The 25,440-nt window shown below is 44.3% G+C and overlaps 1 protein-coding gene and 1 long non-coding RNA gene across 7 annotated transcripts in view; one reads left to right on the top strand and one right to left on the bottom strand.

Moving 5' to 3' along the window:
• Positions 1 to 312: 312 nt before the first annotated feature.
• On the bottom strand, positions 313 to 1,984 carry LOC128151078 (uncharacterized). Its single transcript, XR_008238274.1, has 3 exons — positions 1,895 to 1,984; positions 1,040 to 1,292; positions 313 to 468 (listed from the first exon to the last, which is right to left on the bottom strand). It is a non-coding gene; the product is annotated as an uncharacterized LOC128151078 (long non-coding RNA).
• Positions 1,822 to 25,440, top strand: part of GLCE (glucuronic acid epimerase) — a 54,983-nt gene continuing 31,364 nt past the window's right edge. Inside the window, exons 1-3 of one of the 6 annotated variants that reach the window (XM_052808092.1) lie at positions 2,211 to 2,292; positions 13,149 to 13,468; positions 19,379 to 19,478. The gene's annotated coding sequence lies outside the window, so the exon portion shown is untranslated. Of the gene's footprint in view, positions 1,917 to 2,208; positions 2,293 to 6,968; positions 7,214 to 13,148; positions 13,469 to 19,378; positions 19,479 to 19,670; positions 19,849 to 25,440 lie in introns of those variants that run through there. The other 5 variants (XM_052808088.1, XM_052808086.1, XM_052808087.1 and 2 more) reach the window with 5 other exon arrangements.

Below are 25,440 nucleotides of genomic sequence, written 5' to 3'. Positions count from 1 at the left end.
TTTTCATGGTGTGTGACAAATAAGACTAACGAATAACTTACACAAAGGAGTGGGGTGCGTATGTGTGTTTATTGCCATGGAAACAATCTCTGGGCCAAGCTAAAAGAATAATTCTTTTAAGACTATTCCTGCTTTGCAAAGCCACCAGAATCCCAACGTTTGAGAGGTCCCTGCAGCACACGACCTTCAGCAGCTCCTGCAACATAACCGAAGGTCAGCATCTGGTTCTACACTTTTTATACACAGTCTTGCTTACTTAAGTGCACCCCAGTAACACACCAAGTGACACATGCACCCCCCTTCCACTGCTGCTCGTTTCCCAGACCTCGCACACCACGTGCTGGGGCAATCTTTTATTTGCAGTGGAGAAGGCAAGACCGAAGGATTGTGCTTTGCAACTGCAAGGCAAAGCGGTGAAGGTGGCGCGGCAATGCCGAGTCCCCGCCTCGAGTAAATGCCTTCCCGGGTCTGCTGATGAGTAATGAAGATAATGCTGTAATTAAGACACTCACTGAGTCTCTTCTTACTTGGTTAATTTAAAATCAGTGGAAAGTCAATCCACCATTTCTAGCTGGAGCTCCCTAAACCTGGATTTTAGCATGGGAAGTCTGTAGTGGTATAAAAGACCTGGAGGCCGGCGGGCTTGGATGATGTGGGGCGAATCCCCGTGCCTGGCACCTCCGTGCAACTGGTGCACAAACAGGGCTGGGAGGGTCAATCCAGCCTGTACAGCTGGGACATGCAAAGGGCCCTGTGCTCAGCCCACGCGCCCGAGAGCACCGTGCTGCTCCCAGAGCAGCTTTGTCTCCCTGCTCCGAGATCTTACCCATGTTGTCAGAGCCCCAACAGTGGGCAAAGGCTTTTTGGAGCTGGTGGTTAAGCTTAGGGGAAAGGCAGCCCTCGGAGCCGGAGCATGGGTGCAGGGGAAAGGGAGTGGGGCAGCAAACCCCTGCCCCAAGGGCAGGAGCAGAGGGAGCAAGGCTGCAAAATGCAAACAAGGGTTTTGCAAGAAGCAGCATGCAAGGTTGTGCAAACCCACCTGGGCAGGATCCAGCCTTTGGATGGCCAAGTGTTGCTGGCACTAAGCAAAACAGCTGTACAGAAGCTGCAGGCAAAACCTAAAAGCGGCTGAAGGGAAATTCGGCATCTGTTGCCTGCACAGGGATGAGGAGTTTTATTTCTGGAGGGAAACCTCTGGCATGGGTATCTCTGAGAACACGAAGGAGAGCGCCACACAAACTAACACATCATCAAATGTCACAGCAGTGGGTCAAGGCAGCGATTTCTGCACGCTGAGCAGAAACAGGTAAAATTTAGTTCATGTAGTAAGTAATTACGTTTACTTCAAGAGAGAACTAGACAAAAAAGTCCAGTAACATTTGTAAAAGGTGACATTTGCCATTGTTTGGGAAACCACGGTGCAGCTGCAAACCTGCCAGGCCTGAGGGAGAGAATTCACAGCTCCACCTACAGGATCGCTAAAACCCTTACAGACTATTTTAATTAAAAGGAAAACAACGGCAAACGCTCACAGGTTATTTTAATTAAAGCCCCCACCCCAGTCACACGGAGGACAGCCCAGCAGGCCGCCGCCACCGCGGCCGCCATGCCGCCACGTGCGCGCTGCCGAGGCGCGGGGCGCCGCGCAGCCAATAGGCAGCGTCTCCCACCCGGTAGGCCCGCCTTCCCGATCCCGCGCAGTCCATTGGCTGGCGGCAGGCCCCGCCCACACCCGCCGTTCTCGCGGGAAGTAGGGGCGGGGCGGGGCGGGGCGGGGCCGGGCCGCCCGTTCGCCCCCGCGCCCCCCCCCCCCGCCCCCGGCGCTGGGGTTCCGCCGCGGCCGCTGTGCGCTGCCCTTCCCCGGGAGGCCCCGCCGCCCCGCCCCGCCCGCCACCCATGTCGGCGGCACCGCGCAGGTAAGGGCGCGCCGGTGGCTGGAACGGGGTGGAGTGAGGCCGTGGCTGAGGGGGAACGGAGCGGGGGCGGCCTAGGGGGGGCTGCCCGCTGTGGGGAGGGGGGGGGCGGGAGCGGCCCCGCCGCGGGGCCGGTGTCCCCGGTGCAGCGGCCCCTCCCGCCCCGCCAGCTCCCCGCCCCGCCGGCGCCGCTGTCACGGCGCGCCGCGCGGCCCGCGCCCCGCGCGCCTATTGGCCAGGGCATTCGGCGCGCCCCGCCCCCCGCCCTCCCATTGGCGGCGCGGCGGGAAGGCGGGGCGGGACGCGGCGCGGCCCCTCCGTGCGCCCCCGCCTCCCCGGCGCTGGGGTTCCGCCGCCAGCGAGGCCCGCGCCCCCGCAGGTAGGAACCGGCCCGGTCTCCCGCCGCTCGGTACCCCCGGCCGCGGCTTCTCCGCCCCGCGGGGTCCCGGCACCCCTCCGCTTCCCCCCGGGAGGCCTCTCTCAGCCCCTCCGGAGGTGGTGCGGCCCCGCGCCCCCTCCTCAGCCCCAGGCGGGCCCCCTCGAGGCCCCCTCTTCCCTCAGCGGGTGGCCGGTAACGGCAGCCTCGGAGCCGGTAGCGGCAGCCGCAGGGCTCTCTGAAGGGTGGGTTGTGTCGCGCAGCGGCCTGGGGCTGCTGGGGTGGGCTGGGGGAGGGAGCTGGGGCCAGCCGGCCTCACCCCGCGCCCTCGATGCGTGGAGGTGCTCGGCCCAAATTGGGGGTTTGGGAGTTCTCTCTGAGCCTGGTAAGGACGACGCAGGAGCGCGGGCTGTGGTTTGCAGGAATACGCGGAGGAACCCTCTGTTTTCCAGCCGGTGGGATTCCAGCGCGGTGAGTCCTGCCTGGAAAACCTCCAATTCAAGGTGAACCAAACTCTAGAAGGAGGAATTGCGCTAGCTGAGGTCTCCCAGTAAAACCCGGTGTGTTTCTCGCAGGGGAAGCAAAGCTGCCTCCTTCGCCTAAGCTGTGTAGCAGGGGTGTTACCTGGTGAGATGCGACACGGTTTGTGTATGGTATCTGGATAGGCTCAGCGAATAATAAGGAATCGTGTTTAATCACATAGTACAACCTAGCTTCTGCTAGACGAGAGGGTTGTGAATATTTTCAGAGGCCGACTCCCGGTACAGAATGACAGATGCTGCTCAGGTAGCTTGTCTGAATATATACCTAGGGAAAATGCTGAAGTGGCCCAGTCAGGTGCTGCTGGCTTGTCCCTGCTCAGGCGTGGGTGCTCTTTTGCTCTGTCAAGGCGTTTTGCATGCATTTGTGTCGGTACCTGAGATGTCAGGGTATAACAAAAACAACAGGAAGGCACTCACAGTAAGGCTGAGATGCTTAGTCAGGTGCCCATAAAGCTAAACTCAACTCGGAATACTTTCTTATTCTTTAGTTTTTCACTGGGAACTGGAGGTGCATCAGACTTTGTCAAATCAAGCTCTGAAACTGCTTCTGTACCAGCAAACAGCAGGTTTCCTGGTGCTTCTGGAATCAGCAAAGTAACAGCCACCTGTAAACCTATTTACGTGAAGGATCGCTGCGTGCTCCAAGCGAGCGCTGTAGCAGGTGTAACAAGATGAAATCGGCTTTGTTAGGAAGGCCGCAGCTAAGTGGGTTTTGTGCTGGAGGTATGTTAGTACAGGAACAGTCACTCTCCTTAACGGGACTGAATTGAAAGAGACCTAGCCTATATGTGCTCTTTATTTTGCCTTCTGGAATTCACACCCACTTGAACAGCGTGAAGAGGAGAAAACCTGATCAATGCGCTCTCTGGGAAGGGGAAAATTAAAATAATATCCATGGTTTTTGTAAGAGCTAGAATGAGTGCAGGTGAGTACTTGGATGATGAGAACAGTATGTTCCGGGATCATGTGTACTGTGTCTTCTTTCAGAGTACAACATACAGATCAGCTGCTGCAGACCTTGCGCATGAAACTGTGGAAGATGCCTCATAATGAAAGAGATTTTGGGCATTTTATTGTAAGGCAAAGTCATGAGAACACAAATAAGATGTGCTTGTGCTGTAGTTGCAGATAGGTTTGAGCATCCGTGGGCTGCTCTGCTTCTGCCCATTCTGAGAAGCATAAGAAGGATGCATGATAGTAGTATTATAATGCAAAGTTTTAGCTAATATATTCTGCCTTTAAGCAAAATTTTAATGTTGCAAAGGCAAATACCTCACAGCTTCCCAGGTAGTGGAAGAGGATCAGTGTACAAACAGGAGTGTGATTTTTCCAGTTCTTCCACATGATGCTTGTTGGCTTCAGGGGAGTGCAGCCCCAAAAGTGTGAGAGTGTTTTGGGTTTGGGGTTTTTTTTTTATTCTTTTGACAGTTAGGATCTTGAGCCTTTTGGCTTGTTCCATTAGACACAGGAGCTGCCAGTAGTTAATAGCTCTCCTAGTTAGAGCTGGCCAAGCAGAAAAGGATTTTAAGGACGTCGTGTGCTTCTAAACTTGGCCAGTTATAACAAGCCTTAACAATATTTGATATATCTGTAGAGGCATCTTGCCCTACTAAGGTGTTCTTTGGCATAGTTGTGAAATCTAGGTGAAATATTGCACTTTGTTTACTTAAAGGCATTGTTTTCACTTCAGTGAACAGCTAACCCTTCTGATACAGTTGGTGATCGATAAATATAATTGAGGTCAGAGGCATCTTGATTTTCCAGGTGCTCTTTGTACCTTTTTAAAAAAGCAAATCTCTTCTTACCAAGATACGATGTAACTTCCACGACTATTTTGTCTGCCCGGCTTGTGGAATGGCTTTTGACATTGTGCTCTAATAAGGTAGGAAGACTTGCTTTAATAAGGAGATCCTGGCACGTGTCCCTTCAGGTGGTGCCTCGGGAAGTCCTTTAACTTTTCATGAGGTAATAATGTCACTGTCTGCATTTGGGATGGTAGCTGTTTCTTTTTTTTTAAAAATCAATAAAAGTATCCTATAGCACAGCCTGGACGAAGCTGCCCCTTTTGTATCACGCAGCGTGTTACACAGCTAAAAATTAGTAGGGACCTGAAATGATTAGTATCTGGCTGGTGGCCCAGAAAGAGGGAAAGCTGGGTCTGGCAGCATTTGACAGTAATTTTCTGTAAGACAAGTGTCCTTAGCTCTTTCATTGTCCAATTGATTCTTTAACAATAGCACTCCCATTTGTAATGCGGAGTCTATAATGCTACTCCAGCTGGAAAAACAAGAGGTGCGCTAGTCGCCCTGGCTAGTGCATATGCTGCAGTAAACAAGAGGTCTTGGGTGACTGCTGCAGAGAAATAGGTAAAATGTGTAAAACAAACCCCCCAAAGCCCCCTGCCCCAATAATATTTGGCAGGAGTAGCAATGGTCGCCTATGGTACTGTTGTAGCATGAGCAGGTGATAATCCAAACTGCTGCTTTGTGGTTTTTTGCCTAATGGTCTTTGGTGGTTTTCTTCTCTCTGTTCAGGGTCTCTGCTCTTTTGGCAAGAAAAGGGAAATAATAAGTTAGGTTTCACTGAGGCTACATTTAAAGTAACTCTCTTTCTCTGAACATTTAATTGAGCTGTAAGATTAAAAGGCATCTACTTGCGGTGTTTCTTAAACTGGTTACTTTAGTATTTGGGTATGTTTTTAATGACCTAGCTTTCATGTCTGAGCCGCAGTCAAAACTTTAAGGTCTAATTTCTGCTGGTTTTCAAAGCAAGTTGACTCATCAGTTTAGCCTTGTGCTGCAGACCTAAAATGTCAGAAGATGTTCCCCTTTTACAATATTGCCATTTTGTGATTTTCCTTTTTTTCCCTGATGCTAAAATTCTGATGTTCCTAAATAAAATTTGGGGAATAAACACTCGTATTTGTGGACTATTTGCTCATGCAAGTAAGCCTAGCGCGAAGTTAGCTTTTCTGTAGTTATGCTGGATTTTGACTTAGCATTTCTATAACAAAATGTAAATTTGCTTTCCTATCGGCACTCGCTATTTTCTTGACTGCCCCCTCCGTGCTCTGCAGTTGCAGCTTTTGTTTCTGTTTTTTCACCTCATCTCCTCTTGGCATCCTTTTTGCTTCCTGCCTCTTCACGGTGTCTTGTTGGCACTAGAACATGGCACCTCCTCTGTGTGTGACAAGCGGGCTGCTGGCTTTTTAATCCCTCCTCACCGCCGAACTTTGTGCCGTACTTGCTGACAGAGCCATAGATGAGCCTCGGCGCTTGCTTTTAATCTGGGTGAAGCGGTGCGCAAACCTGTGGCACGAAAGAAAGACTTTGTAATGATCTAGCTAATATTTAACAAAGTTTGCTTGAAAACCGCACATAGCTTCTTGGCTGTGTTTTCAATGTTAATATTGAATTTGAAATATTGGAGGTGACAGATAAAATGCATGGTAATGAGATCCTTCTAAAGAAAGCTCACTGCTAATTCCAAAGGAAATGAGCTTTTAATTAGTGTCTTATCTCAAGTATGCCACCTTTTCTTTTTTCCTCATTTATATTGCTTGTATTAGTAGAGTTAAAGATCAGCTGGTGTCCACTGATATGGGAACCAGTTGGCTGGTGTCACTTTATAAAATCTGATTTACAGACTCTAGATTACATGTGGCTTGTTGATCACAAAATAAATTGGTTTGGCTATGTTTTCAGGAGTTAGAATTTATTGTTGTCTGAAGTTGCACTTTTGGAAATTAAGATGTTCAGGTTGCATGTTGCTGCCCATGCAATATCTACCGTACAGATGGAGACTTTGAAGCCTTGAATCTTGGCTCTTTCAGGAATGATATATTCCCTGTTTCACTATAATAAAAACCTTAACACAGAATTTTCTGAAGCAACTGTAAATGCTAAGCAGTAAGGTTAGCCACTCAAAAAAACGCAAAACACCAACCCCGCCCCCGCCGCCCCCCAAACCATTTTAGCTTGAGCTTTAAAATGTATCTCCTGCTGACCTTGGTAAGGTTGAGAACAATAAGGTTTCTATTTGATTAAAGTTCTTTTCAAATGGGCTTTCCACAGGAATATTAGTTTAAGAACATGTAAAATAGCAGGTAAGATTTTTAAACTTAAGCAAGCATGCATGTAGTTTGGATCCAGATTGAGAGACACGATTAGATGATTTGGATTAAGGAGCAAATTCTGCCTAACAAAGCTCACTTGAGCAAAGGGTTTCCATGTCAAGCAGGGTCCAGCATTTCTGCTCTGGATGTTCCCTGGAGAAGGTGCTGGGGAGGGACCACGGTTCAGCACACGCTCTGCAAATGGGAGTGGTGGTGAGCCACGTTTGCTGGGTTTTAGGGCTAATATGTGGACCCACGAAAAAGCAAGGTAAGAACAGAGCTGAAGTGAGGGAGCAGAAAATGAGCTTGACTTAGCAGTAGAGCACTTGATCTTCTCGTATGTAGTGGGAACTAGGAAGGTTACCGCTTGGTTTAGCTTCTAAAGTGGCTTCATTCAAGCTCATTTTTTTTTCTGTCCTGCTTCTTGCCATGAAAAATAAAGTCTCTTCCAGAGTATCAAAACTTTTTCTGTGTCCCTTGTAGGGTACTTGTGAGTTTAGTTTAGGCTGTGTGTTTCAGTGAGAAGCCTTCTGAACAGGCAAGTTTGATAGGAGTGTCCCTGAGCTGGTCTAGCACGGGAAATGGGGCTGTTAGTGCATTTCTTTTCCTCTTTTTAATTGTATTAAGGTATGTGGGAAATTCCAGAAAGTTTTGAAACAAAAGCAGTTTATCAGGAGCTCCTAGAGCTGGTGCGGCTGTGAGGCTTCCCTTGGAGGTGAAAGCTCAGGATATTTATTTGCGCTTCTCAATCTTGGAGATACCAAAGGTTGACCTCACCTTCAGTAAGTGTGTCTGGTGCTTGAAAAGGCAGTTTTGTTCCTCTTAAAACTTTGGTTTCCATGTTGAAAGTGAAAGGATTTTCCCGTTTCTTCCTGGGTGTGGTTTTCCTGAAGAAGTATTTTTGCTGTTTTCCTTCTCTTATAGAAAAAAGGAAGTCTAAATCTGAACAGAATGAGCTTATTTTACCAGTTATTATATTTAATGTATATTTGAATTTCCCATAGAAATCTTTTTAACAATACCAAAAGATATGAATTAATTCCTGAAAAAAAAACCGCTTGAAGAAATAAAAAATGGTTTCTGTTGCTTCCTACTCTGCTTCGTTAACAGTCTGTTAGCTCAGCTACAGGCGTTCAGTGCCATCCAAGCTGCAAAGGTAACTGTGGCAAGAAAATCATCTTTAAAAATCATGCCCTCCAAGTGCAGCTCTTGTTGCTTATGGTGGGATACATTCCCATGAAGTACCTGAAGCTTTCGGACCTGCAGGTTTCCTAACCTCGGTGGTTGCTATCCATTTAATTTTTGAATGTTTGTGGTATTTGCCACACTTTTAGGTAGAGTTGAGTTGTTGAAATGGACTTGAAGGTTATCCAGTCAGGTGACCTTCACACAATATTTAACTTTTCTTTTTCATTCATATTTTCCCTGAAAAGCTGTTGGATTGCCTTGTTTAGTTTGATGTTATATGAGATGGCTAGATACTGTTTTGGCTGAATAAGAAATAATAGATGGCTGCTGGCTTAATTTTCTTTCTAATGATTTGTTTTAAGCAGCATTTGAGCAGATATAAGGATTGTTAAATTGATTATTGAGCCGACTATTTAAGAGCATGGTTTGTGTTTGCAACCAGTTGTCAAAAGCGAGCAAAGCAGAGTTAGTGAGCTGACCTGGATGTGTTTGCTGAGTGTCTCAAGACTTTAGAGAGAGAAGATGTCATACATCTGCAGAAGCCTCTTGTCAAATGAACGTACTCGTCTGAAAATAGGGTTCTGGCTTGTGGTTTGAAGTGGAGGGGCCTTTGAAAATACTTTTCTATTTACTTTTTTTTTTGTCTGTGCCTTTTTGATTTACACTTCTGCTTTTTGATAAGCAGAAAATTTTTTCTTTAGCATATATTGTTAAAAATGTTGACTTTGATTTTTGGGAAGTTGAGCTATGACTTCAAGATGTATTTATTCATCAAGCTCTCCTGTTAAAAAGGTACCTGAATACAAAGTTGAATACAGAAGGCTGCTGGTTATGTTGTCTTAGCTGATTTTGTTAAGTTCTTTTAAAAAAATAAAATTGTGTTAACTGTACTGTGTATCTCAAGCTGAAGGACTAATCGGCTCTTGCCATCCCTGCTGTTTAATGTAGGCTTTCTTAAAAACCCTAAGAAGCTTTCCTTTCCTAGTAGGGCTTTCAGATGTCTCTCTTCCTAATGATAAATGTCAACAAATGAGATCAGAGCATCTTCTGCTGCAGTAAGGGAGAAGTAATTTTCTCAATGTGGGTTGTTTGGGTTGTTGGTTTTTTTTTTTTTTTTTTGATGTATTGTTTCTCCATGTAGCTGAGAAACCAAAATAGATCACATACTTCACACTGCAAAGGTAGCAAGCCTTTTGGTGATGCATGGTTGCCAGTGGGATCCACTGGCTGCTCTGGGACAGTCTGGTTGTACTCAGAGGGAAAATACACGTGCAGGCAGGGCTGCCTGCGCGCACCCGGGAGCCTGCTGTCTCCGTGTGTGCGTGGCCAGGGTTTGCTGTGGTGCTGCTGGCTGTGAGCAGCTATCCTAACCACGGAAACACAGCCACAGGAACTGCTGGAAATAACTTTCCCTAGGCTTGTGAGGTTTTCTACTGGTTGATAATAAAAACGTAAAGAACAACATGAACAGCACTATGGTTGCTCTACAGATGAAGAAAATGAAGGATGAGTCATCTGTGGAAGAACAGGGAAGATGCTGAGTGTAATTGGAGTTGTTGTGATTTTTTTTTTTTTCTTAATCTATTCTTAAATAGAGTTATGCACTTCTGTTTCACTTTATAACTGGTTTTGAGTGTTTTTTTCCTTGCCCACGTGATAAATTTGCACTGGAACTGCTGTACAGAAGGTGAATTTAGATAAAATCTCCATTATATGCCACTCCCACAGCCGAGGTGTTGGAGATCTGCATGCTTTGTACAATGACAGCCACCTTCCTCCACATGCTAGTGGGTTTTGCTATATTTTTCGTGCACTGAGTATTCTTCCAGAAAAATCTGAATTTCCCAGGAAGTTAAACTGTCAAAGCTACTTGCTTTTGGGTAGGTGGGAGGAACAGCTTCATCCTGCTCAGCCATATGTTAGTGGTAACTTAAAGCCAGCAGGGTTTTAGGATTAGAAAAGGCTAATATTTTGGTCACTTCCACAGCCTGGACAAACCAGGACCCCCAGCACTCGGTGTGTGGTGCTGCGGCTGTGCCGCTGCCCTTTAGTTTGCAAAAATGCTTCTTGATGCCTGTGGCCTCGCAAGCATCAGGCTATTTCTCACCCCGAACACACTGTCTTTGCCCCTGGCAAGGGTGCTCCCTGCGACCTGCTCTTGGGCTTGTCTTCCAGCTGCTTTGCTTGGAAGGCTGTCCCTAGCTTCATGGGTGCATTGCAACCAAGGGATGTGGTGTTTATCTTCTTTTAAGCTATTTTCAGTGCCTCCCCCAGCAGACAGAGAGCTTTCTGCAAATCTCTGCTCTTTAGCTGAAGCTTCAAGTACCTCCGGTGCCTAAGAGCATGCCACTGATCTCAGGGTCAGCCGGACTGTAGCACTTCTGTTTGAGGAAACCTGATGGAGGTAACTGGACCTTCACGCTGGGAGGCTTGGCGAGCCCCCGCAGCAGCGTTTTGAAGGCAGCTGAGCATGCACACAGCGCAGGTTGTGCAGCAACTTGCCATGGAATCTCAGCTTGATGTGCAGTACCTTCACACTTCCATTGGCACGGTGGTAATTCGTAGCTTGGATGCTTGCGCGCAGTGAATCCTAGGTGGCCAAGCAAAGTAGGTCAGTTATTTTTAAGTGTTATGACTAATTTATAAATGCCATTATTTTCTAGAGGCAAGGTAGATCTAAATACTCAATCTTATGCGATGGGTGGCTGTTTGCAACAGAAAACTGGTGCTTCACAGTAAACAAACGCTTTTGCAAGGGAGAGCTAGAAGTAAGTGGAAAGGATTATTTTTAAGCTTCAAGCTTTGCATGTCTAGAGATTTTTCTTTAACATGAAATGGCTTTAGAACAGAAAATCTTTCCTGGTATGTAATGCTTCCAAAACCCTTGGCAGATGGGTGACTTTGTTTCCAAACATCAAATGTTTTAGCTGTTTTAATGCCTGTTTTTAAGCATGAACAGCACTCTCGGAGAATGTTCATATTAAGCCTGCTGGGAATTAGACTTTTAAAAGAACTGTTTCTGTTGCGTTATCACAAAAAGTGAAGAATTATGGAAAACTTAATGCTACACTTGGACTCCTTTGCATAATATACAAAATAACATCACACTGGATAGAAGAGGGGAGGTACACTCATGCCCTAGTGTTTAACCCTCTGTAGTTGAAAGGTGTATATTTGCATACCTCTGGTAGGGAAATGGCCTTATATCAAAAAAAGCTGTGCATGCACACAAACATTTTTGACGTGCAGTATCAAAACCCTTCAACAACACTCATTGGTAGGGCTAGGATCAGCACCTTGCTGAGAGGTGAGAATGGACAGATGCGAGAAAAGGTATGCTTTTGGATTTAATGTCTGCCAGATGCTTTCCTCAATAGTCACAGGTCTTATTTCCACTAGAGGTTTCAATAGAGGGCTTTTTTATCACTGAATGCGTAGTTTATTACTGCTCTGGGCAGGAGGTTATGTATCCCTGTTGGTATAACGTGGAGAAAGTCGGTCACAATACACATCTATTTAGTCCTTAAACTCCTATTTGATCTTTGAACTACATCTAGAAGTAAGTATTTGGTGCCTTATATCTTACAGAAGTATTACGTATACAGAAGGTGAATTCGTTCTTAAATTTTAAGCTGAGTGGGTCACAGAGCTGAGAATTGCAGTAAACACCAGCAGTGAATGTTATGCTTTAGACAAAGGATTTTGCACAGTTCTGAGTTTTCTTAGAAAGGTGAGTCTTGGCATTCAGTAACAGTAAAGTATTCTTGGTATTTGTGGACTGTAAAATTTATAGAGTAATAGATATGCAAATGGGCTGCCACAACACTACAGGCTGTATAGTAATGCATAATTGTGACATGTTTTTTAGCTATTTGCAAAAATTGGCTTTCTTGCAGGAGTGCGATTTATCAGGTTCTCACCTTTTTAAAGATACAATTCTCAAGTTTCTTACCTAAATACTTTTTTTTTTTTTTTTTTTTTTACATTTTATGGTATTGGTGGCTTGGGAAAATGAAAGCTTACAGATCATTCACAGAACAGCCATGTTTTGATGGCTGTTTTTCATGTTCAGAAGACTTAAGGTGATGCTGTGTTTCTCTGACACTTACTAAATTGCTTCATCTCTGACATGTTCATAAAGGACACAAAAAGGACACATGTTCATAAAAAGGACACAGTATCAGGAGGTCAAAAGTTGATCTACTCGGTGCCTGGCAAACCTAGACATTCAAGCCCTGGAACAGCCAGGTTTACTCTCTTGGCATTTGCCAGGGGTATAGTGCTTGCCAGGTGCATGTTCTTGTGATGGCAGAGCAGCACACAGGATTTTGGTTTTGCAGACTCTTGTCAATCACGCATTCTGATTTTGCCTTAAATCCAGCTGTGTGATTCTAAAAACCTGTCTTATCTATAAGCTTTTAAACCTATGTAAATGAAAAAAAAAACCCAACTATCAATCTTCCTGTGTTTTTCATAGTGCATGTAAACATTTGCATTTTCCCTGACATGGGCTATATAGTGTGCAGTTCTTATCCCACATATTTTATACTGTGCACAATCCAAGGTGCACAGCTCATTGCATTTGCTTGGAGATGTATGCTGTAACTGTAGGCTTATTCCTTGTTGTGACAACTACTTTAAAACGACCATCTGTAATACTCTGTGGTAAAATGCTTCTTGCTCCAGAAGGACCATTGACCAGTAAAACTTTTTTTTCCCGAAGTAGCTACAGTTGAAACTGGTCCTACTGGTTTCAGTCCTTACATTCAGTTTCCATTTGAGCAAATGGAGGTTATCTTGCTGAGATACAACTTGTGATGCACTGCATTTTAATGCTCATGGGATTTTTAATAAGTTCCCTGCCTGCTTGACAGGGAATTTCAAATTTTGCTGCTATAAAGTTGGCCACTTCTTCGAGAAGATTTAAGCTTTCTTTGCAAAATGTTGCAGCGTAAAAAACATCTAACAAGATGCTTGGCTTGACTTGTGACATTGCTTTCTCCTTATTTTAACAGCTGGTGTGACTGACAGTAGTGCACATTTCCCCTTAAATAGTTTCCCAAAGTGGAAGGACTCCTCGGGGACTGGTGTGGAGTTTCTTATTCTCTGGTCTTTGCTGTCAAAGCAAACCCATCTGTGTCCAGTGCGTGGGATTGCAGAGACCCTTCGAAACGGGAGTTGGCGGCAGAAGCGTTTTGCTGTGGCTGGAAGAGAGCCCGAAATTAGACGTTGGATCGAACATGTTGCATTTGCGACTGCTTGAGGACTAAGGGCAAAACTCGTCTCTCCCGGTCGATGGAGACGTTGGCAGAGCCATCCCCACGCCCTGCGCGCGGTGGGTTTGTTCTCTTTTGGCATCCGAGTGCCCTCTGCTGGAACTCGCTCCTCTCCTTCCAGGGATGAAGTTTGCTCTATGGATTGCAGCAGGTCCCGCCTGATGTTTGATGTCACTTCTGCACATCGCAAACCTCCTCCCCTTGGTATCCGAGTACAATTCAGTCTCCTGCTATCCTGATCTCCTGATGGCTAAATGATTTGCCATCATTTCTCTTGGGACATGCTTTAAAAAATTCTTATTCCACCATTCTGCATCGCAAGCTTAATGTTTGTCTAGGTGGGGAGCAGCGGTCTGTGCAGAGCCCCTGGCACCCCGCTTCTGCAGTCTGGGGCTGTGTGAGGGAGGCTCATGAGGCTGATGAGGATGGAAAACGAGATGCAGATAAAACCAGTGCAGCTACAAGAGCGAAGCTTACAATGCTGCTGCTGTTTAGCAGAGGTTTGTCCTGCTTGGGGAGCTGCAGGAGCTCCTGCTCAGCTTTGGTGAACGGAGGCAGGCAGGTCCTTCGCATTTAGCCCAGGACTGCCTCCAGAATAATTTAGTCTGAGCATAGTTTTTGTAATCCTATTTTTTTGTAACCCAGCAGAGCTCCCAACTTGTAGGACAAGGAGATCAATCTTAAGTGGGCACTCTTTTTTTTTTTTTTTTTTTTTTTTTTTACTCTAAATAACTGCTTTGCACTACATTGCAGTCAGAAAATCAGCTGTGTTGGGATTGAACAGTGGAATGGCAGCACTTGGGAGGGATGGTTTTACTGCCTCCGTGGCTCAAATTGAGGGACTTGCTGTGACAGCCAGCGCCTGGGTTAGTTGGGTTTAACCCCGTGGGCTTGAGTCAGGCTGGTTCCTCTTTCTGTGGGACCAAAAGTTCCCCTCTCACCAGGAGCAGAGTTGGGTAAAGCTGAACGCTGGTGTTTAAATGGGCAAAAATCAGAATGGAATCCAGCTACTAAAATGAATATCGATTTTTTTAAAAATTGGGGGGGGGGATGGTACAGTATTAGTGCAGCTTTGTTGTGTGTGGGTTCAGACAATTAAGAATCCCACGTCTGCTTTGAATGTTTCATGAATATTAATGCCGTCCTCCTACTGAGCAGTTAATTGGGTGCTATCGCTTTAACCACCTTATTTAAATTGAAAAGCGCTCTTAATAAGTGACAAATGTCAGCGTGAAACTCGGTGTGTTCAGTGCACTGAAGGCAGGCTGCTGTGCCTGCACCTTTTCTCATCTGCCCTCTTCTAGCAGGCTGATACTTTACCTTAAACCCGTGAGTCTTTGCTGGCCTTTGGCATCTTAGCTGAGACATCAGGTTGCAGCTTCCACGTTGCTCTTTTGACTGCCCGTACCACCATCCTGTACAGCTGGGAGGCGACAGAAACACTGGGTTATGGAAAAGACGTCCGTCTCTGTCTCGATGGATGGGCACAACACATTTAGAGGAGCCACGTTGGTAACGGGCATTGTATGAGAGCAGAAATTCAGATCTTGGGGTTTATGACCAAGTCAGATGCCTGATCTGAACTGTGTAACTTGAACCTGTCAGATTCTCGACTCAGATGGCAAAATGTTAAAGTGCAGCTTGGAGGAGGAATTGTGTGTCCTGCCTGTGCCTGTGGATGTGGCTCAGTGTCAGAAATGTGCAACAGCTGGAAGTGGAGTAGAGAATTTTTTCTCTTAACAATCTTGGGCTTTAGAAACAACAAATTCTGTTTTATAGATCACCGAAGTAAAATATGAGGTCTTACTGTTCTGTTTAATAGAAATGAGATAAAATCCTCCTCCTATCTGGGCATGAAAAGAAAATGTGATTTTTGTGCATTCATGAGAGTAATATCAACAAAATGAGTTAAACTGGTTTTGGACCATCTCTTTGGGATGTATTCTGACAGCCTTAGGACAAGATCCTCTTGCTTCTTCTATTGCAAGTCCTTCCTGGTGAGGCTGAGTACTTGTCTCCTCTATAGCTTCTGTTAGCCTGACCCCTCTGTTAGCTTTGCCTACAGCCGAAACTTTTGTTATCAAAGGTGGAAGAGTTGTTCTTTTATGTGATGCCCCCTCCGGGGAGCATCTTAAAACCTTGTATGAAAGCTGGAGTTACACTGTTGTCCAACCTTACCCTGCTACTGGAGAGGTTGTACCTCCTAAGGCAAGCTGTGGGCAGTTACAAGTAGTCCTTTTTTTTTTTTTTTAATTAAAAAAATAATAAAAAATTTAATGTAATAGTAAAAAAAAAAATTAACTTCAAAAAAGCATGGCAAATCCTTTCTGTTTTAATTGTGGTTTAGGGTATTGCATTCCCACAGTGTTCTATAAAGCGTTAGCCTATATCTAGAAACAGGATTTCATCTTCAGTCGGGAGTTTGGAATTGATTGTGTAAAATTTGCATGCTTGGCTATTTGTTTTGTCATTTTGAAACCAGCACATGCCTGTCACTCTAACACTGTATTTAGACACAGCAGGTTATTAACACATTATCTGATAACACTGCTGTGGTTGTGCTGAAATTGCAGGTTGCAAGCAAAGGCTTCTAATCGCCCAGTACATGTATTAATGACTTACCAAACCTTGCTAGAATCACTATATTTCAGAAATATAACAAAAGGAATCCAAAGCTTTGTTTCAGCGCTGAAGCTGAGTTTGGAGAAGTGAAGCTAAGTGGAGCAAGGCTTAAAATGAAGCAGATGGCTTGGACCAGAGAGCAAAAGCTTGTCTCTACTGATGGTTAGAAATCTTTCATTTTACGCATGTATTTGTAAAAGCTCTTGATAAATGTGCAACTCTGTCTATGTGAATTTTACCTTCAACCTGCAAGTCAACTGATTTTCTGCTGAGGTGCCTCCTGAGGAAGCTACCACGTTGGGCTTCTGCTTCCAACGTGGCTTTGGGCTCCTCTGAACAGAAAATAGCTGCTCTCCATCCCTCAGGGCTGCATTAAGTGTCACTTGTGCCTTCTCCTGCTCGGTTTCTGTCCTCTCACCCTCTACCTACCACGGTCCTTGTGGAGCTGCCTGAATGTCTGACTGCGTCAAGATCTTGATCCCTCTTCTGAAGGTACCCGCAGGGATTTCTTTGCTGTTGGAGCGATGCCCTCGTCTAGCCCCCAGTGCAAGCTGTTTGCATGAGCTGCCTCTCGCCTTGCGAGAGAAACGGGGGTAACGCACCTGCTTGGCTGCTCCGTGCTCAGCCTTCAGGCAATCTCCTGGGTTTATTTCCAGGCTCTGCAGCTGTTCTTTCTGCAAGCCAGGAGCAGACAGAAACATAACTTGGCCAGATTGACTCTCCTGACTGTGTCCAAGCTGTTGCAGGGATGCTCCTTGTTTATTCTCTGCTGACCTGTTGTAAGGAACCAGCCTGGTCCTGCCCGTCTGAGGACAGCGGGGAGCAAGGGGACTTTTGCCTAGCACTGATCTCTGCATCAGCGCTGAACAGGACTACAATGGTTTCTGGAATTTTACCAGTATTTTAGAAAGGAATTCTCCTTGATGAAGAGATGCAGGGGTACTTCTGATGCTGATAAACAAAAGGAATGTGCAAATCTGAAGTGTCAATGGGTCTTGTGCCTTCTAAGTCAAACATCTCAAACATGTTGATTACTTTTAAAACTTGGTAGTGAGACACAAGGTGAAAGATTCGTATGGGCAGACTCCTCTAGACGGATTCAATTTGGGCAGGAACTGAATTTCTGCAGTGCTGGCTGTTTTTTTCTCAAGTTAAGGTTGCAGGGCTGGTTGAAAATTGTGCCAAGGCACAGCCCTGTTGAAGGAAATTTTGGGCACTTTCGGTGGCAGGTTAAAGTTTGAGAGAAGGAAGCTGCAGTGTGTGAAAAAGAGTCGATTCACTCCCAGATAGAAATATTGACAAAAAATAAGGGAGGTATTAAAAATCCAGAGCGCCCTTAGCAAGTAACTGCGGGGAATCCTAAGCCGTCACCTTCTTGGTGTGGGACACATAGCATGTGTGTTGGCACCATCCTTCGTGTATGGAGGACTGTCTTGGATGAAAATATCACTGCTTTCTCATGTTAAAAACTTGTATTTCTTCTCTGAGAGTTGTTCCCATATGACCAGAGTGCAAAATGGGGGAGTTCTCGCATTGCCACTTGAAGGCAGCAGGGTGAACTCTTAAATAATAAAAATAAATCTCTTGGGGCAGCCAAGTGAAGGGCTTTCTGGTAGATGTTATGTGAACGCACTGCGCAGTCTTTAAAAATACATGTTGTGTGTAGAGTGGTTCTCGTCTTCTGCAACCTGGCTGTAAGGAAAATACATGTGGTGCTTTGTTGTTCGGATTTTGGCTTTGTTTGCTTCAGTTTATAAGTAAGTGCCAAGAAAATGAGTATTTTGTTGTAAAGATATTTTCAAGGCCATGTTTTTGTTTGTTTGTAGGTTTTTTTTTTTTTAAAAGAGAATCGTGGAAGACAAGCTGACAATTTAATGGTGCACGATGCACTAATAAAAATGTCTGCGTGGTTGCGTTTAATCCTTTAAAGGAGAGAAAAGAAACACAGTAGTTATCAGCATTCAAAAGGCAAGACGCAGGCTTAAACGTATGCAAAGCCTTGGAGAGAGACTGAAGAAATGTACTGACTATGTTGTAGAAAGCTTCTGACAGGCACATCACATCGTTGAAAGTAAGATTTGAATTATTAGAGCTGCCTTTGTTTATTAAATTGAGCCTCCAGCAAGAGGATTATAGGAAGAAATACTGTGCAGGCTCAAGTTGCGTTGGCATAAATTTTAATGGGTGATAAAATTTACTTTATGGAGCTAATCCAGTAAGAAAATTCAAATAGATTTTTAAAAGATCCAGGTGTGTCTTAGATACCTAAAGAAATAGAGTTCAAGTGCACGAATAAGCCTCCTTTTATAAAATCCAGTTTGCTTTCAGCAGCGGGTAATCCTTTTAAAACAAGACTTCTTCAAGGCAAACTCCAACAAAAGAGTTTTTGTTTAATTTTAAATTGGGAATGCAAGGGAAGGATGCAGAGAGCTAATAAGAGAGTAATTATACACGCTATTGCCCAGTTGAGGAAGGGTAGAGACTATTAAAATGCCATTTTAGGAGTTAATTATATGGTGTTTCAAGTTGATGCTAGTGTCCTGATTTCTGTTTAATCCACATATACCATGTATTTAAGATGTTGTGTTCATGACATCTAATTTCTATTTCAAGGAACTTTAGGCCACTGCATTATGAAATACTGTCAAAAAAAAAAAAAAATTGTCCAGCCTCCATAGGGTTTGTGCCTGTTGGATCTGATGAGGAAATATGCAGAAGCAATAAAGGAGATGGAAAAACCTTAGCAGATATTTTGGGACCGGCACACATACCATAAATAAAGCATTGCAGTGGAATTTGGTTAGTTAAATCTCTTCTGAAGCTCATTTAATAATTCCAGAGCCTCTGTTACTGCTCAGATGTAGCCAGCTGTAATTTGTTTCAAGGTTAGTCTTTGACTTCTGTTTTATTAGCTTTTCAGTTTATATTCTTCTACTTGTGCAGTTTCTCAAGTCAAACTACATAATGGTTTAGCTAAAACTGGGATCCTTTAGATAGGGGCTTTAAATTGGAATTCTTCAGAAACATTTAATGAAAGCTCTGCATGAGGCAGATGTCAGGATTTACTCTTCAGTTGGGTAGGATTGTGGTGGGGAGAGCAGATTAGGCTCCTTTGCAGTTGATGTGCTGCCTAGAGGAAGTGACATTTATGCTCTTGATCCTTCAGTGATTCTGCATGTCAAGAGCTGAGCCTTGAAATTCGTCAGCAGTGCTGTCTTAAGAGCAGACAGGACTGAATAAGAGGATTTTTACAGATAGAGGGGAAAAAATTCAACTCCGATGGCTGTTGCAGATCCTTAAGTACTTAAATTTTTCCTTTTTTTTTTCTCTCCACATCTCCCCTGTAGGAAGTCGGAGAGGGAAATCGCGTTAAATCACCAACTGATATATTTTTGAAGCTGAAAAATCTGAGATGCATTAGAATTCAGAGACCTCCCTTTGCTTAAGGTAAGAAAGGAGCAGATTTTCCCTGCTCCCTGCTTAATAAATGTCTGTATTTGGTTAACTCTTGGGCTGGAGTTTCTGTAAGGTGTTTAAAATGTGTAGCCTGCTGCCGATGCCTAAATGGTTAACGTTCATCCAATTTAATAACTTGCAGCTGCAGAAGGCATATGGCTGTGTGTTTACAGGAGGTGTCCTGGCAATAACCAGGTTCAGCCTGCACAGAGGAAGGGAAGCAGGCTGCTTAGCGTGGGGACTCTACCAGCTTGCTTTTGGTGCTCGGGCGGAGATGAGCTGGTTGTTTTTGTTGTACAGCTGAACGGCTGTCATGCCTAAAACCTAATTTTCAGAGGTTTTTATTTTCCCTGTTTGGACAGTAAGTAAGCTTGGTAACTTCTGAAGGATGCGGGGGGTGGAAACAGGGTGGAGGTGGTGAAAAAATCTCACTTTGGAGAGGTAGTAGTTGCATGAATTTCATGAAAGGTGAGACTTGGTGAGCTGTAGTTATGTTACCATGGTATCCATAAATTACTCCAGTGTGAGCACTTGTAAGTATCAATGGTGAATTATTCCGGGTAAGGTGGTGTGTGAGAACAGGTCTGCATGCTATTAGCCTAGCTGTTTGTTTTTATGTGAGAAGTGTGTTAATTACCTTCTTTTGTAAGTTGTATATAATGATACATGCTGTAAGCATGAGCTCAGTAGCACAGAAGAGGCAGGATTTTTAACCTGTTGTACTTGCATAGGGGCTTTGGGATACTATACAAAATACACGTATTAAACTGAAGCTCGGCTTTCCATGACTCTAATTTCCAAGTGAAGTTTCTCCTCTTGTTAAATTTAGTGATTATTTTTTTACTTAAATCGCTTCTCTGCTAGTTGTGGTATATCTCACTGTGCACAACTTTAGGAAACCTAATTCAAAAGGAGAGATGCCAAAACTGGAAGGTAGAAAACCTTGTCTGGGGTTTCCAGCGTGCCTCTCGTGCTACAGCTGGAAGATAAAAGCTCTTTCAGAGCTGCTATACCAGACAAGTGATTCAAAGCATTTCAAAACGATTAAAGAAAACGTGAAACTTCTGCCCAGTAATTAATACATGCTGCTCTTGTGTGCTTAATCTGAAATTGGTAAGTTTTTTATTTTTCAGGCTTCTGCTGCTGAATTCGTTCAGCTTGGGGTGAGTACTCCTGTGAATCTGCCGAGGTTTATTTCAGAACTCGATGTACAAACGTCAAGCCTGCACTGGTGTATGTGATCTGTCATTTCCAATTACTTTGTGCAGCAGGACTGTCTCGGGCACAGAATGTTTTAAATTCTCCCATATTGAATGAGCAGAAAAGAGCATCTGTGTTAGCAATTAAAATCTTCAGTTAGAAGTAGGAAATGAATTTTTAACCGGACAGAGAAACTTGTTTGGAAATTAAGGTGGTGGTTGCAAAAAAGCATCCATTTTGTGTTACTGCACTGTGCTTTTCTATCCTTTGTGCAGCTGGTGTGAAAAACAAGCACATTGAATCCCTTGTGGTGGATTTTTTTTATCAGTTGCTTAAAATGTTCACTCTTCTATCACTTGCTATATTCTCCAAGTCTACTCCTGAATTGTTTGACTTGTCAAACTCATCATCCTTCCCAGACTTTTTCAAGCTTAACTGATCGTAGAATATGCTTTTTATTAACATCAAGGCAATAGAATCTGAGAGAATACTCCTGTTTAGTAGGGGAATAAAGTTTTGCTGCCAGGTTTTAAATATATATCCTCTTAAACATGCTTAGCAATCTGCTTATGTGAGCATCATGAGTTTTTAAAGTGGAGTGATTTTTTTTTTTTTCTTTAGGATGAAAGTAGTTGAAGATCTGAATTGTGAGGGACAGATGAAATTAAGCCGCAGAAGCACTGATGGCAATCTACAAAGCTTTAATGTGTTAATGTAGTCTAGGCATTATACATATTTAGAAGCAGTCTAGATTGAATCCTGGCGAAAAAGCGGAGTTATTCATAGACTCCTGTCTTGATCGTGTTTTCCTGTAAGTGATGGATGGTATGAAACAGTGGTTTGAAGGCGATGCTAAAAATCATTTTGCTGCTGTTAGAACTGTATTGGATATTAATTGCCCCCAAGTTCAGTATTGGTTTAAAAAAATACAGGGGAGGGTGGTAGATGAAAGAATGATGTTTGCAAAATTTCCTAGCTGCGTGTAGGCCTTTTTTTTTTTTTTTTTTTTTTTTTTTTCCCCCCTTCATGAATTATGCAAGTTTTCAAGTTTGGTATATTGCTGTATTTAATATGTTTTAAATGACATTGCATCAGTTAATATGGTGAAGGAGAAGATCTGGGTAGACTGATAATTAATCTGCCATGGGGAACAGCAGCAGAGAAGCTATTGACATAGACTGAACAGTTTAGTTTATACAGACAGGGAGCATTTTAGCATCCGCTGAAAAGGTATTTTGATAGACCAGGACTGAGAAGCTTTTTGGAGCCAGTGTCTCCATTCTAGCGCGTTGCCTTGACCCTGGCTGGAGCCTCTGGATGCCCTGCAATATAAAGTAAAAATTTATAGGCTGTCAATGGGCTTGAAAGAGAATAAAGAGTGAATGCATTGAATTTCTAGATGAAAAAGGGAGCCTTGTGGCATCCAGAAGAAAATAGGTTAGTATTAATTTTATTTTTATGCTTGAATATTGAACAGCTGTTGAACAGAAACTTCAGGAGACTACTCTGTTCCTGGTAATGGGGGGTGTGGGGTACAACTTAAAGAAATTTTTACAATATTGGTGAAAACAGAACGTTCTGCCTGTGTATTCGTCTCATGTGCTACTAGAGGCGCCAGGTTGCTACGGGCAGGGGCAACTCGCTGGCTGCACCCTCGTGGTAAATACAGCCATGGATACCAGGTCATGTCTTCGACTTCTACATCAGTCTGTCTTTCATGTAACATCTCCAGGTCAATATTGCCTTTCCGAAGCAGCAAGGTTGTTCTAGATTATTTTTGGAGGTGGCTGCCCTTCTGTGAAGTCTTCTCATCCTTGTTGATGGCCTCAATTAACGTTTCTGGAGCTCGTTGTTAAATTAGCTTTTTCTGTAATAATTCTGTGATGGTCTTATTCTACTTGTGCTTCAGTGGTAACTGTTCAGCTGTAATAATTAGGATGGATTCTTTCTAGGTTGTTTGATCTATCATATATTTAAATAACTGGGTCTGTGCATCTATAGCACACCTGCTGAAGTTTAAGATCAGCTCTATCAGTCCCCTGGTAAAATGCAGGTGGCTGTTAGACTGCAGAGGAGCTTTAAACTTTTTGTTTTATATTTCTGCTTTGTGTTAGTTAAGACTTCAGCTAACTTTTAACTAGCAGCATCAGAAAAACTCATTTCAGAAGGTTGTTCTGAACTCTGTTCAAACAAGGGGGTGTTTCAGTCCTGTGACTGTCCTGGCGCGGGCGGTTCTGTGCGGCCACCTCGCAGTTCATCAGGTGCTTCAGGGATCTGATGCACCATGGCTGGGTGGAAGGAGATCTTTGCAGTGAGCCTGTTAATTGCTTCTCTAGTGACCTAGTTCCCTTGCTGGAAACAGATGCGTAAGCCTTTGCTTCCTCCTCCGTATTTTATGATCGTGATGGAGTCTAGATCGGCACATCCAGAGCCACTTCCCCAGCAGGGTGGGGTTTTGGTTGCTGGTTTTTTTTCCTGAAAGAACCAGCTTCTGTTTGGAAATTTCCACAAGCTTGGTGTATTTTGTGTCACTTCCCTGTGGATGTGAGATGGGCTGTGTTTCGCGGGCTGTGCTCAAGCGTGCCTTTCTGTAGCTACTGTGGAAATGTCACATCACCATATTTTATTACCCTAATGTGGGAATTCATTTCTCCAAGCAGATGGCAAAAAGGTGGTTTGGTTAATTTGTACCTGCGTGAAATAAGTCACTAAATGTGCATTAAACTACTCGTTTATTAGGCCAGAGCGTATTACTGATGGATAAATGATGATGTTGGATTACAAGCTCAAAACCACTGAGGAACTGGGCAGGTATCTGCAACTAAAACAAACCCAGACAAAATGTTTAACTGACTTACAGCTGTTGGAGCCTGCAAATAATCAGCCTTTACAAAGGAGAGTGATGGCCATTTGTTATGAGAAAAACTTGCCCCACAAAGAATTTTTGCTAATAAATTCAGCATTTCTCCTATAAAATCTCTCTTGTGCTGTTTGCTTGCAGACTTGGCTTGTAGGGTAGTAGACATCTGATGGTCACTGAGATGGTACCAGGTGCATGCTGGCCTTTATTTACCCAGCTGGGCACAGGTACGTGCTGCACCCAGCCTAGTATTAGTCCTCTGTCATTGGAAAAAGATCTGCCATTGCAGTCAAAAACTGATCTTTCAACCATGTCCTTCACAGAAGGTGAAACTATTTTTTTTCTTCTTGGAGAAATACACCTGGCAGAAGGGGTAAAATCACTTAATTATTAACTCACACTAATTACTAATTCTGTGAAACTTGAAACAAAATAGTGTTTGTTTTCTGCCCAACATTTTGGTCTTTGTAAAGTGTGGTCTTTCATAAGCATGTGGTTTATCTCATGCTTTAGTAGGTACCAGGTGCAGGTGTTAAATTCTGCCACTGTGTTCTCATTGCCTGAGGAGTTAATAATGCTCTGGGTGTCCTGACGGGAGGAGCTCCTGCACTTGCTGCAGCTGCAAATCTTCCTTTATCTTTCTGCTGTTCCCTCTTTGGCAGAGGGTCTCTGAGCATCGCCAAGCAGTATAAATCGAAGTGAAACTGGCCCAGTAGCCAGCTGAAGGCTGGGAAATGTTGCCATGCCCTCTCTGAGAGTATCTTGGAGTTGTGTAAACAGTTTCTCGATGGCACAGGTTATATCTAATGGAACAAAAGGAAGCTGAGCTAACAAGAATAGCAAAAGGGAAAATGATATTTTTCGGTCATGTGTAAGAAGGACATGGGGATGTGGACCTGTTGGAGCGAGTCCAGAGGAGGGCCACGAAGATGATCAGAGGGCTGGAGCGCCTCTCCTGTGAAGGCAGGCTGAAAGAGTTGGGCTTGTTCAGCCTGGAGAAGAGAAGGCTCTGGGGAGACCTTATAGCAGCCTTCCAGTACCTAAAGGGCACCTACAAGAAAGCCCAAGAGGGACTTTATACAAGGGCATGTAGCGATAGAACAAGGGCTAATGGCTTTAAGCTGGAAGAGGGTCGATCTAGATGAGATGTGAGGAAGAAGTTCTTTACTCTGAGGCTGGTGGGGTACTGGAACAGGTTGCCCAGAGAGGTTGTGGATGCCCCATCCCTGGCAGTGTTCAAGGCCAGGTGGGATGGGGCTTTGAGCAACCTGGTCTAGTGGAAGGTGTCCCTGCCCATGGCGGGGGGATTGAACTAGGTGATCTTTAAGGTCCCTCCCAACCCAAACCATTCTATGATTCTGTTAATGTGTCTATCAAAGCTGATAACCTGATCTGCCCAAATCTAAGTTGTTGAGAGTAGCTCTTGCTGCAGCCTCTAGCAGCGGGTCCCGGGCAGCTCAATGGTGAGCCCAAACAGCTTTCTCTGGGCTGAGGCATTCACAGGCTGCAGCTGGAGTGTGGGGGACCTTCCATCAACTGGGCACGTTCCTTTAGGTGTGAGGGCCTCTGTAACCCCAGATACTGATATCGGGGAAAGGGGGAGATGGTGTCGGATATCCATCCATCTTCTCTTTGGCAAAGTGCTCCTTAAATTCAACAAGAGAAGTAGCATGACTTCCTGGTACTGTGAGGAAATATTCTCGACTCTGAGTGTTTTAGTACATCTGTTGCATTATGAGGTTTCCATTAGTGCCAACTAATTACGTGGACCATGTTGCATTTGAGTTGCAATTACATTGACCGATGTACAATAATTAGCTTTAATACATGTTTCTGTGTGTAGGGGAGATTTAATTGCTTGCTGTTTTTTGACAAAGATATTGCTATTTTCCG

Source organism: Harpia harpyja, chromosome 14, assembly GCF_026419915.1.
Source record: "Harpia harpyja isolate bHarHar1 chromosome 14, bHarHar1 primary haplotype, whole genome shotgun sequence".
NCBI classification, from domain to species: domain Eukaryota; kingdom Metazoa; phylum Chordata; class Aves; order Accipitriformes; family Accipitridae; genus Harpia; species Harpia harpyja.
The sequence above is the reverse complement of the archived record's forward strand: the minus strand, read 5'-3'. Positions and strand labels throughout refer to the sequence as shown.